The sequence below is a fragment of the Ambystoma mexicanum genome, chromosome 5q (genome assembly GCF_040938575.1).
Source record: "Ambystoma mexicanum isolate Mex_15411 chromosome 5q, UKY_AmexF1_1, whole genome shotgun sequence".
In the NCBI taxonomy this organism is placed as follows: domain Eukaryota; kingdom Metazoa; phylum Chordata; class Amphibia; order Caudata; family Ambystomatidae; genus Ambystoma; species Ambystoma mexicanum.
The window spans coordinates 685331834-685350702 of NC_090933.1; the positions used below are offsets into that span (position 1 = coordinate 685331834).

Sequence of the window (18869 nt, forward strand, 5' to 3'; positions counted from 1 at the left end):
CCTGCTTTCTATTACACGTTTTTTGGCCCGATTGATATGTCCCCTAATACTGACCATTTGAGGTGGGGGCGGGGGAGGAGGGACATGAACTCTATACTGGACCTACAGGTGGACCGAACAGGTACCACGCTGAGACCTCTATCCAAGGCTGTGCGTAGTATAGCAAAAGGCATGGGGCGATTGGAGCTATTTGATGTGTGGAGAACGTTACACCCTCCGACAAGAGAATACACATACTACTTGTGACGACTCATCACGTCTTGTCACTTCTCCCCAGAGGGGAGCCCTTTCCTATGATGCTAGGCAGGTGAGGCTGATACCCAATAGTCCCCCCTGGGGGTGGTAATATGCGGGACAACCTCATAGGTAGGGTCTCCCTTCCTGGGTATAAGCCTGTCCACCTCAGGGGGGAAAAGCCAAATGTAGATCATACTGGGATGAAGAAGAACATGAAAAGCCATTTGCAAAACAAGATGGCTCACCGGAGGCATGTAGAGCGCCAAAGAAACTTTCCAAGATGGTGTTGACGTTACGCGAGGGTGAAGTCAACAATACAAAGTAGAAAGCAAGAATGGACTAGTGAGCTCTCATCGCGGAAGTGAGCAGCATGCAAGTCCTGCCTGGGAGATTCAAACCGGGAGGACCAGAGACTCAGAGAAGCTGTACCTCCAGGCAGAGGCAGCAATGAACAGGACGCTGCTACAACATCCTGGGAGCCGACTCGCCAGAAGAAAGAAGCAATCGAGGTGGTGGCGCGACTGCAGAAAGGTGGACTGTGAGGTCTGGAAACCGTGCAGAGACCACCAGCTGGAGCCTGTCGCAGAGCTGCAAAGGTGTTGGAAATGGCAGAGGAAAGAACCCATGACCCTGTGGAGCCGTGCCTCAACAGAGAACAAGATCACGGGAATGGCGAGGACCAGAGAGGTCCGGGAAGCCAAACCAAGAAGCCAGGGTGCATCAGGAGCGATCGCCCTCGTCGCAGTGGTGATGGCCCAAATCATAGCATTGAGCCAAAGTGTACGAGAAGTTGCCTTCCTCGACACAGTGGTCCGCCAAATACCACTGCTCAAGCAATGTATTGGGAATCCTCTTCATGTTGCAGTGGTTAGCGGAACACCATTGCCCAAGCACATAACCTCGGAGTCATCTCCCTCGCCAGTGGTCAACCCAATACCATTGAACACGCAGACCCTGTCTGGAGTAGTCTTCCCTCATTGCAGTGGTCTACCCAATACTGCTGCCCAAGTGGAGTGGAGCAGGAACCTCACCCTAATCAGAGTGGTAAATGGAAGCCAAATAAGGCTTTGAGTTTTTCTACTTCCCGCATGGAGTTAAAGAGACTAATCCAAGTTTTCACAAAGTGTTTAACGACCACTGTGGAGAACTTGTATAGAAGCACCAGGAGAAGGGAGGTCATTCCCCTGGTCCTTTTGTGTTGGAACTTTGAAGGAGTTACTTCTACTATAATACGGGAGCAAGAAACCAGGAGTCTTCCTGGTGAAGGAAACACAAACTTCACTTTAACTTGTGTTAATGGTGTTTAGGGTTAGATTAGTTGGTTTCTGATGGAGAACATTTAATTTTGAGACATTCTGACAACTCACCAAAGTCTTCCTAGGTTGGGGCAGGACAAGCCCCTTAGAAGTAGGAGGAGAGAGGTTTTTTATTGATTTTAATCAGTTTTAGATCACAAATGACCCCTCATTGTCCGTCGCCTTCTACACCTCACATACTCCACTGTCCACGACATGGCCTCCAGAATAGACTTTGTGGTACTGACGCAACACCTTGTGAGGCTTGTACGTAGTATTGAGATTCTCCCGTGGACTTAACCATTCACCTATAATGCTGGAAATGACACTGGGGGAGCAGACTAGGAGGTGGGTGGCGGGAAGTTTAAGTCTGCAGTGCAGCAAGACCTATTTAAAGCTAGCATTGGAGACCATATAAGAACATATTTTAATTTGGGGAACACTCGGATGGGGAAATTATATACTTTGCAAGGCCCATGGGGGCTAGGAAATGAGGCGAAGGAGCGGGTCCGGGCTGGGGACTGTCGTGCATGCTGCGACTAGAAAGGAGCCCGGTCTACATACCGTTCATGTGAGATGAAAAGGGAATAATGCGACACACGGAACGAGATCAACACCACATTTTAGGAATTTTACCTTATCTATACTGGGCACAGGCCACTAAAGGGGAAGAGGACATATATGCATTATTAGTTGAGATTCCCATATCAAAATTGGGTGCTGCAAGAGATCAAATGAATACCTAATTTGCAGTTGAGCAAATTTTAAAAGCTATAGCTGAACGGCCCAGAAATAAAGCCCCTGGCCTGGACGTCCTCAGCGCGGAGTTATAAACGGAATTTGGTGCAACTCTTGATTCATTCTTGTGGGAGGAGTCCCTCTGGAACCCACATAATGGTGCTCCTGATGCCTGGGAAACCCAGTGAGGACTAAGCGTCCGTACAGACCACTTATTAATGTAGACCCTACAATCTACGTTAAAATCGTACCAATGGTACCAACCGACACTCCCTTTGATGCCTCAAGTGGTCCACCACAACCTGGTTGCTTTCATCCCAGGCATATCAAAGTCACAATGTACAGCGATTATTTAATATGTCACAGATCTCCCCAGAGGTCTCTGCAGTGATGGTTTCGTTAGATATTCAAATGAGTTTTAAGATGGTCTCCAGAGATTTCTTATTGTTGTGTGGGGTTTGGAGCCCAAATCATAGAATTTATAAAAGTACTATATGTGGACCCTGTTGCCAGGGTGTTAGACAATGGGACCGTCTCCGAACCATTTACCCTAGAGAGGGGAACATGTCGATGATGCCCCTTTATTGTTTGCAATAGCCAAAGAACCCATGGCTGAGTTGTACGCTGGGGATACGCTTCGCTGGAACCCTGGAAATCGTATCACTGTACGCAGATGACATACTCCTCTACATAAGAAACTCACAGGATAATCTCCTCCTATAATGGAGGATATCGCACACTTTGGGGAATTCTCAGGCTTCAGAGTCAATTACTCTAAATCTGAGGTGTTCTCCCCCTCTTCCCCCCCCCCTTCCCAACGGTAAACGCCACAAGGTCTCAATGTGCATACCAATTGAAATGTGCACACAAGTATATTAAATACTTAGGAATTGTGGTCTCCCGGGACAGTGAATTAATATATACTTGTAATTATAGCACATATGCAGACCAGCTTGAGACCAAATTGAATAAATGGAAGCAAGCAACACTGTCGCTGGAGGGTAGGTTGGCTATGATCAAGATGACTGTCTTGCCCATCTGTTTGCGAACGTACCTCTGTGGCCGGGACTGACATTCTTCTCATGGGATGTCCTATTTCTTTGGCCATTCTGGAGTGGTGTGGAAAAAATGGGAGGACATTGCATCACCCTAACACAGAGAGGGATTCATGGGGCCATCCTTGAACTATATTGGGTGGCAGCCCGCCCCGGTTCGGCTCCTGTTGGTTCAGGACGAGCAATCAACCTCCACAAGTTAAGTTGGAATGGCAGCTGCGGGGAATGCAGAACTGAACACTTTGTGGGTGGGGACTATAGGGATGAGTGTCGATTTGTCCCTTATGACTAATTGAGGGAAGACGCCCCTTCTTCCCAAGGGGGAGACCCCCCACTGCCTGTGAGTCTAGGCAGGAGAATCTGCTCTGCAACACCCTCCCTAGGAGTCGAGGCAAGTCGGACCACACCAGGAGAGAGAATCCCTTTGGGCACAAGGACTCTCATTCCTGTCAGGAACTCCCTTCACTAATAAATATAATGGCATACATGGGACTAACACATTCTGCCAAGTATCAAGACTGCGCTGAAGAGGAGGCTGAGGGATGATCATCTTCAGGAGAAACCGAAAATGTATCTTTAAGGAAAACTAACCAATCCACTGAGACGAGTGGCTTGAAAGGAGAACACTTGTCATACAGAGAACAAGGACAAAATGAGAGAGCAGCAAGTCTCCACGCTGGGGAGGTTCGCAGGTGATGTGGGCCTTGTAAGGGGTGGAGCCACCACGGGACACGGAACCTGCGAATTGCGAACTTGCTGGGAAGCATGAGAGCGAACGCTGAACTTTCAGTGTATCCGAGAGCATGAGATAAGAATTGTTGGTGGCTGACCCTGAGATAGTCGCGGCGGGCAGCTGTCGCCAAGACCATTCGAGGGAAGCCACTAGAAGTGACTCGGCTCCCTAGTGACATACTGAGGAAGGGCGAGGATCGCAGGCAAGGGACGCAGAGTAGGCTGGCTAGCAAGAACAGCGAAGAAAGCGAACTGATACCAGACCTGTAAGAGTCCCAGGATCGTTTCCTAAGCAGCATGAAGGTAACTGGGGACCATGGAGACATGGAATACAGAACGAAAAACTTGTCTCAGTAAAAATAAGAAGGAAGAGCTACTACATTGGAAATGTGATAAAATAAACACGGAACCGATGACGCTCATTGAAGGAGAGTTGAATACAAGTTAATTATCATTGTTACATACGAGCTGGGATAGTTTGAAGAAAAGAACAATACTGTTCCCTGGGGGGCATGAAAGTAGAAATGCAATGCATTTACTAAAGTGAACTTGGTTAATACAAGGAAAGCAAGAATAACGTTCCCAGAGGGATGTTGGGGAATGGGGGGGGCTGCATGAAAGTGGGAGACCAAGGTCAACCTTAATAAATGTGAATACCTTGATTAAAAGAAAGATATAGAAATTCTCAAAGGAGGGGGTGAACCATGGAATGCATTCCTATCCCAGAAAGAAAAGAAAGTGTGAGATAAGAAAGAGAGAACCTCAGATGTTAATGGCCCATGTTGCCTATATAACCAAACAAGTTGAACAAAGCGAACACTTGCCTAAAGTGGAAAGCAAATTGTCTAGCGTGAGAAAAGCACCATCTAAACTGATAGAGATGCCAAAGAAGAGAACATATACCACGAAAATTAGTGCTAGAAGCATGGATCAGGAGAAAGGAGTCCTTCTCCTGCCTTTTTATTTTGTTACGATAAGTGATCGGGTCAGATAGTAATAGTTCTGGAAGGTGGACAGATTCTTTTTGGACATTGAGAAAAATGACTGACGAGCACCTTAGTTATTCTTTAGGTCGTGAACACCCCATAGTCAGTCATAGGGATAGCTTCGCCTTTCGGACTTTTATTTAATAAAACCTACTTAAAAATGTCCTCCAGAGTCTGCGTCCTTCTTCTGACCCATCGCACCCTGTAAAGAGAACTCCTATGCCATGGCGTAAGATATTTCTGGCGACTGATGCACTGACCCCCTACTATAAACAGTTGCCACTCTGGAGATTTCCAGGCATCCACCATACCTGGGAAGAGGTGATTAGGGCACATTGAGACAAGTTAGGATATCATACAATTGGGTACCTTTACCCAGAGGGACAGTTTCTGAATATGCAGAGTTAGAAGAGAGCATAAAGGCACACCCACAGAAGTATTGCAATACTATAGACTATGGGCAACGTTTTGAAAGATATGGCCTCAGCTAGACCCGGCGAAGAACATGTGCGTGGCATACATTTAGAATTCATACAGGTGCTGTAGAGTAGTGGCAACCCTATACAAGATAACTATTGAACAAATGCCGGATACGACATTTGTAGTTGGGGACAAATGGGCCATCGACATGGGAACAGATTACGGATGCAGAATGGCACAAGATGTGCACCGTCACACACCAAGTCTCACTGAACACTAGATACAAGCTTTCTACAATATAAAATGCTAAATAGACTGCATTACCGGGTAGATGTTTTTGAGTTTCGCTGGTGTGTAATGCAGTCTATTTAGCATTTTATATTGTATAAAGCTTGAATCTAGTGTTTTGTCATATTTGGTGCATGAGGGGGCACATCTCCGGGGCTGGGGATAACACAGGTGATTAATTGCCTGTAACACTAGCAATGTGATTTTATGAAACATTGTTGTATACCAATGGTATAACAAACTTTTTTTGTGTAAGCCAAGCATATAAATAAAGTGTTTACATTTTTTGAAAAAAAGACAGCGGTTGAAGTTCTACACGCCCTCGCCCTAAGAGCTCCATAAGAGTATGTGGCTGGAAATCCATACAAACTGCTGGAGACGTGCCCTCTGCCCCTGCATTTAAGATGCTATCAAGACCTGGGAGGTGGGTAAACGGAGGAGTGCGTTATTGAGAGCAGTCTGTGTAGCAGATGTAAGAAAGATCTTGTTTCCACCTATAAGTGATGCCTAGATGGAAGGCGCTGCACAGCATCTACCACTGAGACAAATGAGGCTGACTGGGTAACGCAGAGGTGCCCTGGGGAATACCCTGTTTAGCAGGTCCAGGTAACCCATTGCCCAGTACGTCTGCTTCCATAGTCTCCAGAAACCCTTTTTGGCCCAAAAGGAGCGGTCACTAATCTGGCGATCAGTTTTTCATTTCTGTACTTATCATATCTGTGACTCTAGGCATGCTTACAACCTGAACACCTGTTTGCAGGGTCCTAAGTGTAAATATCTTTAAAAAAAAAGATCTTTTCACTTGAAGACCGTCCCGCCCCTGCTGCACACGAGTGCCTGCAGGGGCTAACTGGCAGGTCGGGACCTGGAAGCGTAGAACCAGGAGAACGGTATGTGGGTGCGTGCTTGAGTGTGTGTTTTCTGTTTTCTCTGTTTGTGTTTTCTGTGTGTGGGTGTGTTTTGGTTTGGGGGTGTGGTGGGGGAGGGGACCGGGCCTGAAAGATGGGGTTTTGTGGGAGTGTATGTCTTTGCGTTGGTGTGTGTTGTGTATGTATGTGTTTTGGTTTGGGAGGCAAGGGGGGAAGCAACTATGGGGGGTGAGGAGTGGGGTGAAACCCCCCAAATATGTAAAGAAAAGAGAAACTGCATTTTAAAGGGCTCAAGAGGAAAAAGACCTTTGCAATGGCAGTTTTCCGATCAAAAGAAAATCGGTCAATATAATTCGGTGTTTTTCTCTTGACGCCTTTAAAAATGAGGTCTATTCACATAGAACCGTTTACAGTGCAGTGTTTCCCTTAAAACGAATGGTGTGTGGTCTAGTGGCTAAATCATAGATATGTCATTTTTACCAGACCATCTGAATTATAATTATGGGCACCACATTGGTGTACAATTCTCTACCCTTGTGTTGATTTTTGCAAGCCCCCGTGGACTGCATTCCGACCTCATTGACAATCTTTTAAGTCAGAATGGCCTTGGCTGTTCATGGCTTTAATAGCTGGGTTTGTATCCCCGTCACCAATAATCTGTATCAACCTGCTGCAGCTGCAGGGTTCCATTAAATACAGTTTAGCAATGTTATTTGATGTCCATTCCTTTTCCGTCATTGAGGGTTCGAGTTTTTTCGGTATGTCACTTCCCCACATGTCCAAAATGACGCCCTGCACTTATGCTTTTATCTGAATACTAAGGGACACGTGTGAATTCTTAAACATAAACTGATTGCTATATTACACCAGGTAACTTGTCCAGGAGAGGAAAGGGAGGATGTGGGATGAATTGCAGAGACAGTTGATGACTTTGGAATCAAAAGATCTATAGCCTATCCCCTGCTTCTCTGCTTTTTCAAAATGGTCTGAACTTGTTCATATCCGTTGATCTCCCTGTGCCATTATTCAATTCTTTTTTCTCCCCCCATGTAAAATGATGTGCCCCAACTGTGTGTGAATGGCAAACTTTTAAGTCTTCAGGTTTTAAAGTTTTTGGGTAAGGATTACTAGCTTTACCATGTGTCTCTGGTTTGGAGCGGGGACAGGCACATGCAGATTGAATCCAGATAATAAAACTGCTGCTAGCTATGTTGCTCGTCTTTTGTGTATTAAATTATACCCATGTACACTTTGTTTTAGCCTTTTGTAAGGCCTGTGCTCACTGTACCCCTGCAATCCACATGTTGACGGGTAGTCAAAATCTGTTTGTTGGTTGGGCACCGTAGTTGTATTTTCACTTTAATCAACCAGCCAGGACTCGGATGTTCAGTCCAAATATGCATCTGTCTTTTGTCACTTCAATCTATATCTCGTACAGCACTAGGAGCCATGCATTCGCTAGCAAAAAGGCAAAGCAACTAGCAATAATAAACAAAGGTCAAGCCAGCAGATTTTGAAATGGGTTCACTCGAAAGGACACAGTCCCATCAGCAATGTAGGAAAGAAGTCCCTCAGTCAACACCGCAGATCACCTCGTACAAATCACAACAAAGTTGTAAAAAACTAGGTTTATTTATTTAGTCAAATTCATTAAAAAGTTATTAAATAGTTTAGAGTTCACACAGAAATATAACATACAAAAATATGACACTAAAACTACTAAAGTGGCATGCACAAATTCACACAAATATATATAAAAATATTGTGGGCATGACACCATTGAGAGAGTAGTTCTGATGGAAAATACATCTAACTGAATTGCAGATGATGTCCATCTTCATCAGGGCGTGTCATTCCTGTACAAATATTCATGAAAATTCATCTGTGTCTTCTATGCAAATACACAAATTATTGAACGTTAAAAAGCCTTTATACTAAAGGTAATGTCTCATAGATAATAGTTCTGCCTAGAACAAGAAGAAAAAGACAATATAAACAATGCAATGCTGTGAACTAGAGGAAAGGGAGGAACGGGAAGAAGGGGTGAAATGTAGGGAATACAGCTGGGTAACCACCGTGAGTGGGAACAGCGGCGACACCTTCCCGGACTGAACCCAGCAGCGCTGGGAGACGAGGACACAGGCAGTGACAGCCCGGCGGTTCCCGCTCCCTTATCGCGTGGAGCCGAACTGGAAATGAACAGTAAAGACCCGGCGGTTCCCAAACTCTTCATTCACAGCGGGTCATTATATAAGGAGGACACAGCTAACGGGAAGCCCTCACATGTGACCGCAGGCTCCGCCCAGAGGGAGAATTGGGCAGCCGGTCACGGTCTCTTGCACATTCCCATCTCCCCTGCAGCCATGCGCCACGCGGCTTTTCTCCCACAGATGCCGTCACTAAGTTGCACATATCCGAGTCCGCATTTCCCAATCATAGCTCACCTCCCTGTGGGAAGTACAACGCTACAGAAGCGTTGATGGCATCGTCTGGCAGGGAGACCGAGGTACCCTGCAAAACTCCAGTGTTGACGGGAGAGGCTGCATGGCAAACCACGAGCAAAGAGAAAGGGGGCGGAGCTTGGGGGGTCTATTTATAAAAAGAGGCCAGAGCAACCCTGATTGGTCCACACAGCCCCTACCCCTATATAAGGGTGAAACTGATGAAGGACTGTTTGTGTTTTTCTGCTTCTCTTGCAGAACACCGGGGAAGAGAGAGAGAGAACTGCACCTGAGACGCTCTGGGTGTATGAAGACTAGGCATCCCCTTTCCATGGTTCATCCTTGTCACAGAAGAAGAAAGAACTCTATTCAAGAACTTTGAACAATCATTTTTATTTTATTTTTCTCTTCTTTGTGAACCTGAATAAAGGCAATTTTAAGTTCCTTCAAGCCAGCTGCTGTCTGCCTCGTCCTTACAAATTGTTTATACACATATAAAAGCAGGTGATCTGAGGGTTAACACGAGGAAACCAATCCCACACTTGTAGATTAAGACATATCAAGTGACATTAGGGGAGAAAATCTAGTTACCATAGTCTCAACCACTGAGGAGGCGATGGCCCCGGAAGCCTGTCTAAAGAGTCCAGGAAATCACAGTCCGGCCATGCAAAAAGTAGATCTCTAATAGATTAGATCTAAAATGAAAGGTATAATGACAAAGGCTGAAAAGCTAAAAATGGCCTCATATGGTCATTAAGGTTCTCATGAAAACAAAATCGAGTGACAAATAGAAAAGCCCAAAGTAGGATCAAGGTAAGCTCTGTGATAGAACAATCAAATAAAGTGATATAAGGGAAGAAGGAATAAATGAAGAAAATAAATGAAGAGCCAAATATAGTGTGCAATGAAAGAGATTAATAAAAAAAAACCCGGAATATTATCTGTTTTCTAGCACCCAAAGAATACCAACAGAGTACATGTGTCCTATGTGGCTCACCTAGGAACAGAATGGAATCTCACAAGCCAAATGCTGGTAGATAATGTGTCCTTAGTTTGAAGTGTCACCTCGTATAAATCGAGGTTCTATGTCCCCGTTGGTTGCCAGTAAGGTGAACCTTGAGATGACCATGAGGAAGAGCCGAAGTCTAATAAAGAATAATGATGTAAGGCACGGAGCATTAGTAAGTCCTTTTGAATGTCCACAAGATAACAAGTAAAAAGTAGCGTTGCCATGCTCGATGAGATTAATAAGGATGACATGTTTAAGAAAAAATAGGTTCTTTAATACCCATGAGTAGCCAGACTACAAATGAATCCCCACACGAGAAAATCTTGTTCCTCCACAATTCTAAAATAGGCACTGAATCAGCGCTAGAGGTACCCAACCGCAGGGGCCACGGGGTACTCGTAATATAAAAGTGACGGTATACAGAAATAGAAATGTGCAAAGAAGAACCAGGTTCAGTTGAACTGGATAGTTCTATCGTCTTACCTCCATCGGACGCCGTGCGCCATGCAACGAAACTGGTCAGGCAAACCGGACGTCCGTCATGAAAACACGTCCTCATTTAAATATGCAAAAAGGCGTGACTGATGAGACATTCCGCGTGATCTGGCAAGAATGACCAAAGAGGCGTGTCTGATCTAACGTCAACGTCACGGACGGTCCAGGAGGATAGACAGAGGACGGAAGACTCTCAGCAAAGTGTAATGGAATAAAGAAGGCTTAACTCAGGCGGCAGCATTAAGACCGTCGCGTATGGCAGCAATCCAAGACGTAAATTCTACCTACAAACGCCGAAGGTGCATGCTGGGAACGGGGGACCACATAACGATATACTACTCCAAAAATGCACGCTTATGTGCTCCTGGGATGAAGGCAAACAATGTCATGTAATTGTTGCATTACATTAAAGTCATAAAATCTAAACAGACTGGATCGCAAAGGTGTAAACTATACAATATATAAGTGATCAAGTACAGAGGCATGATGAAGTGATCTTGGCGAGAAAAAAATATAGAAGAGGTGGATGTATAACAAAATTCTCATGTCTATATCTATATATAGAGAATCGCTGTGTGACGGGAGGATAGTCCCTCGATATCCATGGAATCAAGAGTTTATTTGTTAAATAGCGCGTGCCATTCTTCTTGGGCATTCAAGCCCAGTATATGGCTCTGTGTATTATATAGCCACCATTGTTCCCGTAAGGATAATTTGGTGGCTATGGCATAATGACCCGTTCAACACACCACCAGCGTAAGTCCTCACATTCCTGTTGATATTCGACAAAATGGGCAACTAAAGGGGAAGAGACATTGCGAATCCTTATTCTGGACTTATGTTCAGTGATCCTCATTTAATGGGTCTTGATGTTTTCCTTATGTATGTCTTATTACATGGACACATGACAACATAAACTACGTTTTTGGAATTGCACGTAGTATGGACCCTAAGCTTCCAATGTCTATGGTTGATGGTAACAATGTTAGTCGCTGTGGTGGATCCACACTGGCAACAATTGCCACATGGGTAATTGCTAGTGACTCTTTCCATTCCCCACATCTCGGTGATGGTTTTGGATGCTTGGATTGACTGCAGTCTGTCAGCCTGCGATAGCCAGCTTTTCAAATTCCTGTCTTTTTTGAAGGCATACATAGGATGTTCCAGATTAGACATATTCATTTGAAGTAGGTGCCAATGTTTGGCAATTACCTTCTTGATCTTGGCATGGTGGGTGCAGTAAGTCATAGCACATACCATACGTGACTGGTTCCGATTATCATGAGTATTTTTGGCCAACCGTACTTCAGTGTTGGTATCTCACTCTTTTCCGAGACTGTCGCAAAATGTGCGCTGGATAACCTCGCTGAGATAGTCTGGTCTCTATAATATTGGACTAGGACACAATCTTTTTTGTCCGTGCAGTTTCGCATGGCTCTTAAAAATTGACCGTAGGGAATGCTCTCCCTTAAAGATTGCGGATGGAAGCTATCAAAGTGTAAAATCGTGTTTCGATCTGTGGTCTTACGAAATAAATCTACCGTGATGGTGCCATCCTTGGTTTTTAACTTGAGGTCCAAGAACGCAATAGATGTGCTACTGACAGACATAGTAAACTTGAGATGGTTATTCTGTGAATTAATCCAAGTCAGGAATTGTTCATAATCTCCTTTGGTTTTATCTCACATGATAACGTCGTCTATGTATCTTTTATAGAAAAGAATCCATTACATGAAAGGATTAGAGTTGTCGAAAATTGAGACCTTCTCAAATGCCCACATAAATAAGGTTGCATAATTAGGGGTGAAAGCTGCACCCATCGTGGTGCCTTTGACTTGTAAGTAGAAGCTCTCTTTAAACCTGAAATAGTTCTTAGTGTTACGCTCACCTGGCTCCCACAGAGGCGTTGATCTGGACTGGACTGCTGCGGTCTCCACCAATTTGACGCAAAGGGCCGAGATGACGGACTGGACTGGCCCACCTAGCTTCGTTTGCTTGGCCCATAGAAATATTCTTCTGCAAGTGGAGAAAGGGAATTAACCACCCGTGGAGTTGAACGTAAAACCCCCCCACCCCTCCGTTCTCCCCAATGATCACCTTGGATGTTCCCTCTTATAGTTTCACCTGATGATTTGAAAAGATGAGCTTTCCATTCTGCAGTGAGCGCAGGGGCGCGTAGATAACCAGTTGCTTCACTGGCTCGAAGCAATTGGTGAGTTCCAGGACAATATTGACTCCGATATTCCCGGCAAGACGCCGTAAGTATGTAGTTCGTAAGAGTTAAAATGCCTGACTTTCACTCTTTTCCGATTCCTTGCAGGTTGCAGCTTGACCCTACTGAAGAGTTCCTCGTGGCAACCGGTAATGTTCTGGTAAGGATTTGTATTATCCAACACAGTTTGATAAAATAATGTCCATATGTACCCTGTTGCTTTCTCCCTTATTCAGGCGCTGAGAGAAAGTATGAAGTCTCGGGGAATAATGCCTCTGGCGGTAAAATCAGGTAAGTCTTTTGTGGTGAGGAGGGTTCCCCTTGTTAGTCCCTTGTTTCACCTTGCTGTCCTTTTGTTTCTCCTTAGGGGCTGGGGTTCGGCTAGGATGTAGTGGAAGCTGCGCCGACCCGTGAAGAAGAATAGTACCCCTGGTGGTAAAATCAGGTAAGTCTATGGGGGGTATTCCTCTGTGTATTCCCTTGGCTCACCTTGCTGTTCTTGTCTTCTCCTTAGGTGCCGGAGTGCGGCGGTAACATGCAGGAGGATGCGGTGAAATGTGAAGATGCTGCGAAGGCCGGTGAGTTCAGCGCAACGCTGCAGCAGGCAAGGCGACGTGCATAAAATAACTTCTTTCTTCCAGCTCAAAGGCGCGATGGATCGGGAATTCGGGTAAGGATCAAAGGTATTGCTCTTGTTCTAACCTTTTCTCCTTCTTTCTCCCTTTTTCTAGGAGCTCCAAACTCGAGGCGGGCGTGGCAGTAGACTGGATGCAGACTTGCAGGCACGGTGAGCGTTACGCGGCTGGATACAGAATAACGCGAATCGTGTGCTGCTCTTCGGGCGTAGTTTAAATAGCCTCCAAAGTAGTCCCAGGTAAGTATACCTCCTCAGCCCCACCCGAGTAAAAAAAATAGTCCCTAGGTAAAATTGTCCCTTCCAAACCTCGTTTGGCTTGGAGCTCTTGCAGCATGATCTGCATCAGGTAAGTTTTAATCTATGAGCCTGGTCCCTATGGCGCCAGGAATGACTCTCCATATGAGCCTGGCGCCATAGGCACCAGGACTGCACCCAAATAGCCCCTAGCGGGGGTTGTTGGGCTTGCTTGGGGTAACTTGATGCCTGCTTCTGGGGTTGCTGGACTTGGTCTGGGTCCCCGGGGGTAGGCATCATGACACTTAGTCAGGGCGATTTCTAACAGGTCCACAATAAATACACTTGGAACCAATTGTGGATCGTCTCTGAGATCCAGGAAGAATTTAATAATGGGCAATGACTCTGACTGGGGGATGTTCGAATATAAAGATTCTACATCAAGGGTGATGAACAAATTATGCTCAGAATCAAATGGTAAACCTTCCAGATGTATAATGGCGTCTGTGGTATCGGCCAAATACGTCGGTGTACTAGCTGCCAAAGGTTTAAGGAAATAATCGATGTATTTGCCTAGAGGTTCTAGAAAGGAGCCGCAGAGAGACACTATCGGTCTACCGGGGAGGGAGGCGGGGGTGGGGGGTTTGAGTATTATGAATTTTCAACAAGATATAGAAAAGGGGAACACTTGTACCTTCGCCAGTAAGAAATGAAAATTCTTTGGCACTCAAACTCTGCATCTTTCGCCCGTGTCACCAGGGCTAAGATTTCACTTTGTATCATTTCACTGGGGTCCCCTCTAAGTTTGCAATAAAAATTGCTGTTGTCTAATTGTCTTGGTACTTCTGAATCATAAAATGAAGCATCACAGACTACCACCCCTCCACCTTTGTCGGCCTGTTTGATGATTATAGAAGTGTTTAAGTTCTTGAAGACAGTACCATTCCTTTTTAGAAAAATTATAACATCGATTAGAATTTGGATCAGCTTGAGCCGAAAAAATAAAATGGAAATCTCGAAGGACTGCGCGTTCAAAAGTGATCGTTTCATTAGAGACCATCTGCGAAAAAGGCATAAAGGTCGATTTGGGCTTAAACGGAGGAGTATTGTTGTCTGGATTAATATTGTTAGCTCCAAAATGGTCTCTTAACTGAATTTTTCTAAAACTACAAAGTTCCAATTCGAGATCCATTTGTCTGGGATTACGCATGGGAATGAAAGAAAAACCTGTCTCGAGCACTGACATTTCATTGGTAGTAAGGATTCATTTGCTGCTTCCGTCAGTTTTCCTACTGGGCAGCTCAACAGTTTCCCTCTTCTGTGTGTAATGTAATCACCCTGCCAGTTTTGACCTGAGGGTCTTTGTTGCCGTCCACAAACATTCTCTGTGGTTCTTAGCGTCTCCCTATTCTGTTTTACCTTCTGTTTTCTTGTGCACTTTTTTAAATTTCTTTTTTTTAATTGAGCATTTCATAAGGCACTTTATACAGCAGAATTGTTTTAAAGCGCCACAAGGCTAAATGGCAAGAGTACAGGGGAAATAAAAACAGTATATACATTCATGGTCCTACTAGGCCTTGTGGCATTCAGCCATGCAAGTTCATTGAGGAGAAGTGACAGGAGGGGAACAGAGGAGTGAACAAGTGCTGGAGGACGGCCTGGGAGGAAAGTGCTAAGGGGGACTTTCAGGGAACTTCCTGGGTTCTCCGTCAGCAGAGTGTTTAACATTATACTTCCACCTCTTTATTGTTGTGCGGGACTCTTCCTCACTGCTTCCAACTGGAGGTGTCAGATATCGGCCATTGCTTGCCTTCTCAGTCACACTTCTGCATCTATATGGTTCACAAACGTTCTCCAGCAAAGTCTCTTGCACAGGATTACATCCACTCCTTTCCCCTCAATCCATAAATTTTATCCACAATGCAGCGGCTTGTCACCTGATCAGGAAAAAGGAAAACAGACTGACAATGGATCTTTTTTTTTTTTTTTATTTTTTTTTTTTTATACGTCCATCAGCAATCACTTCGTCACAAGTACGACCTCTTTGCTGTGTTGGTTAAGTTGCATCAAGTTCTGAACATGCATTAGGCAATCGATGACTTGGTGATTCTTGGAACCCATCTGTAATGTGAGGTGCATCTGTGTACTCTCCACATAGATTTAATCAAAGTTGATAGTTGCCAATGAATGATGGGGACAAGCGGGAATGCAAACGTGTGTAGGATTAGAAACAGTCTCCATGGTAAAATGTTAGTGATGCTGATCACATTCTAGATGAATTTGGACAGTTTACTTGGGAAGTACTGTGTGATATGATTTTTTTAAGTTGCCATTCGCAGTGGCGTCGCCAGGAATCAAATTTAGGAGGGGCACAGAGAGGGCCAAAGACAAAAGTAGGGGGACACAGACAAATGTAAGGGAAGAACATGGTCACTGCTCGTCTTGGGCAAGGGGGGTCTCAAGGGGGGACACATGGTTACAAAGGGGGGGCTGCCCCCCCCCCCAGCCCCCACCCTAGCGACGCCACTGGCCATCCGGTACCATCCCCCATATTTGGTGCCTATGTCTGAAAATTAAATTATTATACACTTTGCAGGTTATTGCGCATGTCCTCCGGCAATAACCTGGAAAGTGTATCTAATTTATCTACATGTTTAGAGATGGAGGGTTCAAATCTCTACTTTTCATTGGTGTGCAGTTGTCCCAGTTATGCAGCACAGAACTTTAATTGGAAACCAAAGCGCATCTACTGTCCAGTTACCCTGCATTATCTGTCTGAAAATGTCGCTGCCGGACACAATCGATGCAGTTTTTGACAAGAATCTCCATACAAAGATTGTAGTTTTCCTCATTTCACCCAGACGAGGCACAATGGTAACCCATTTACTTTGAGCTGCCAAATCATTAACATCATCAAAACAAACTATTGTATTGATTTTAGTTCTCTCACATGTGCACACCAAATTCCTGAAGAGGATTGGCTTTCAAGGGACCACAACACTTGCACTCGATAATTCCCTTTTGGCGAGTAAGAGAGTGTGTTGTTTAAATGTAGGCATTCGTGCTAGGTCGCAAGTGGCATGCCAGGCTAGTAATTTCCAGATTGCATTTTGACCCAAGCAATGACAAAAGATTCTCAACAACTTAGCTCATACATGTTGGACCACATTTGGAACACTGCGCACATTCTTATGGATGGTATAAAGTAGAACTTCTGTCTCTTAATAGACTTGAATGTTGCCGCCTGTATAAAATAAACGCTGTAGATATGTTTGAGTGGAATGATGCAAAAGTTAATATTGGCTGAGGAATGAGTGATATGGGAGACTAAGTTAAAAGGGTTTTTGGAATATTAGCTGGAAATGTATGAACTGAAACAATCACTAATATAAAATAAGACACACGTTGAATACAAAATCCTCAGATAGGACTGTTGGTGCAGGAGTAAAAAAGGTGTTTCTAGTTTCTCACACACACTTCCAATCCCCGCATCAATAATGTGAATTGAAGTGATATTAGAAATATAGAAGTAATTTCAATCTGACAGTAGTTTAGAGAAAGTAACGTTAAAAGCAAGGTAAGGAATCCTTCACACAGTGGGGGATGGATTTGTCGAAAACTAGTAGATATAGCAAAAAGTGTTCCCGTGTAATATAAAGATTTAGATTAGTAAACTTAACATTGACTTAGTACATCTGGCAGTGATTGAATCACCTGATTTGTAAGAACATGGTACCTGTAGTTATTAACATGACAATATTTTAATGAAAAGCAGAATGATGAAAGAAGAGGAATGTTCAATGTCTTCATAATGAAAAAAGTTTGTTTCAAAAGGGAAATGTATCACAAAAAGTTAACATTTCAGTAAACAAACAATATAGTTTTACATATACAGACTAAAAAAACACACAAACTGAAAGGATAAATTGATATATACACCCACTTGTGTGGAAGGCACCAGTAAGGAGCTGATTATTAGAAAAACAAAGTCCGTTGTTGTACAACATATTCGACAAAAGTAATGTCACTTTTGTAAGCATGCATTAAACCAATATGTACATGCATTTGTGAAACCAAAAATACGCCGTCCGCTTTTTTACAAATTAATGCAAGCGTGATGGGCCACAAGCTGTTGTTCTGGCTGTATTAGAGTAATCAGGCTATAAAGTGGCACAGGTGGCGTTTCGATGGTAAGAGAACAGGATACACCACCTTCGTCAGAGGAGATTTTCTCTATTCAGCTCCTCGACGCATCATAGTGCTTGGAGGAACAAATGGTTTATGAGAAGATATCACTAGACGGGCAATGGAGTGGGAAGTAAAGCAGTCAGCCACTAGGTCTAGTGTAGTTTCAGAACCTTTTTTCAGATTGTGTTCTCATATGTGAATGGGCCCATCAGAAGTGCTATTTGAAACTATTGCACGTTTTTATAATTAGTCCTTTAAGGTTTAAATTCGCAGAAGGTAACATGGTGCTAAAAGCATACACGGTCATGCTGTGTGCAGTACAATGGTCCCGCACTGACCGTTTCAGTTCAGAACTCTGAGCAACGTTCCAACTCGAAGGGGAAGTGAAAACCAGCCACCTTCCTTCCTTTTTGCCCACACCCACGTTTGAAATGCTAGTTAAGCAAAACCATGTAAATGCAATCCTCTATCAGAAATATTTTCGTCTGTGGAATGATGCTGATGCATCAATCAGTCAATTGTGCATAGGCTGTCTTGGTTGGTACTTTTAGTTTTAGCCATTAGGTGGCGCTTGTGCCACCTAAAAGTCAAAACTATTGTGTTAGAGTACATATATGGAGAAATGCATGTGAGGAGTGATACACATCTTATAGGTGTTTGGTTATTTGCCCACCCATTGACTGCCCATGGCAATCCTTATGGTTCACCCGGCTAACCGTTTAAACTTATAATATATACATATTATGCATTTGCCAGGCAATGCTATTAAATTCCTAGGTACTCGCACCATTTTGTACCCGCTACCATCAATGGCCAGTTAATACCACTACGGTAGTGCCTGGCAAGTTCATTTCCCATGCCTACCCAAAAGCCCAAACTGTTGGCATTGCCAATGCTTCTTTGATACTACATTTTCTTTGGCCTTATGATGAAAAACGTGTTTTTTTTCCAGGGGCAGTTTTAATGGTGTTGTTCACAAACACTGCAATTCCTCCTGACAACTGTGGGAACTAGGGGTAAATACAAACATCCA

The 18869-nt window shown here is 44.2% G+C and overlaps 1 protein-coding gene across 4 annotated transcripts in view; it reads left to right on the plus strand.

Moving 5' to 3' along the window:
* CSPP1 (centrosome and spindle pole associated protein 1) overlaps positions 1–18869 on the plus strand; it is a 1841309-nt gene that overhangs the window by 57403 nt on the left and 1765037 nt on the right. The gene's annotated exons all lie outside the window — the stretch shown is intronic.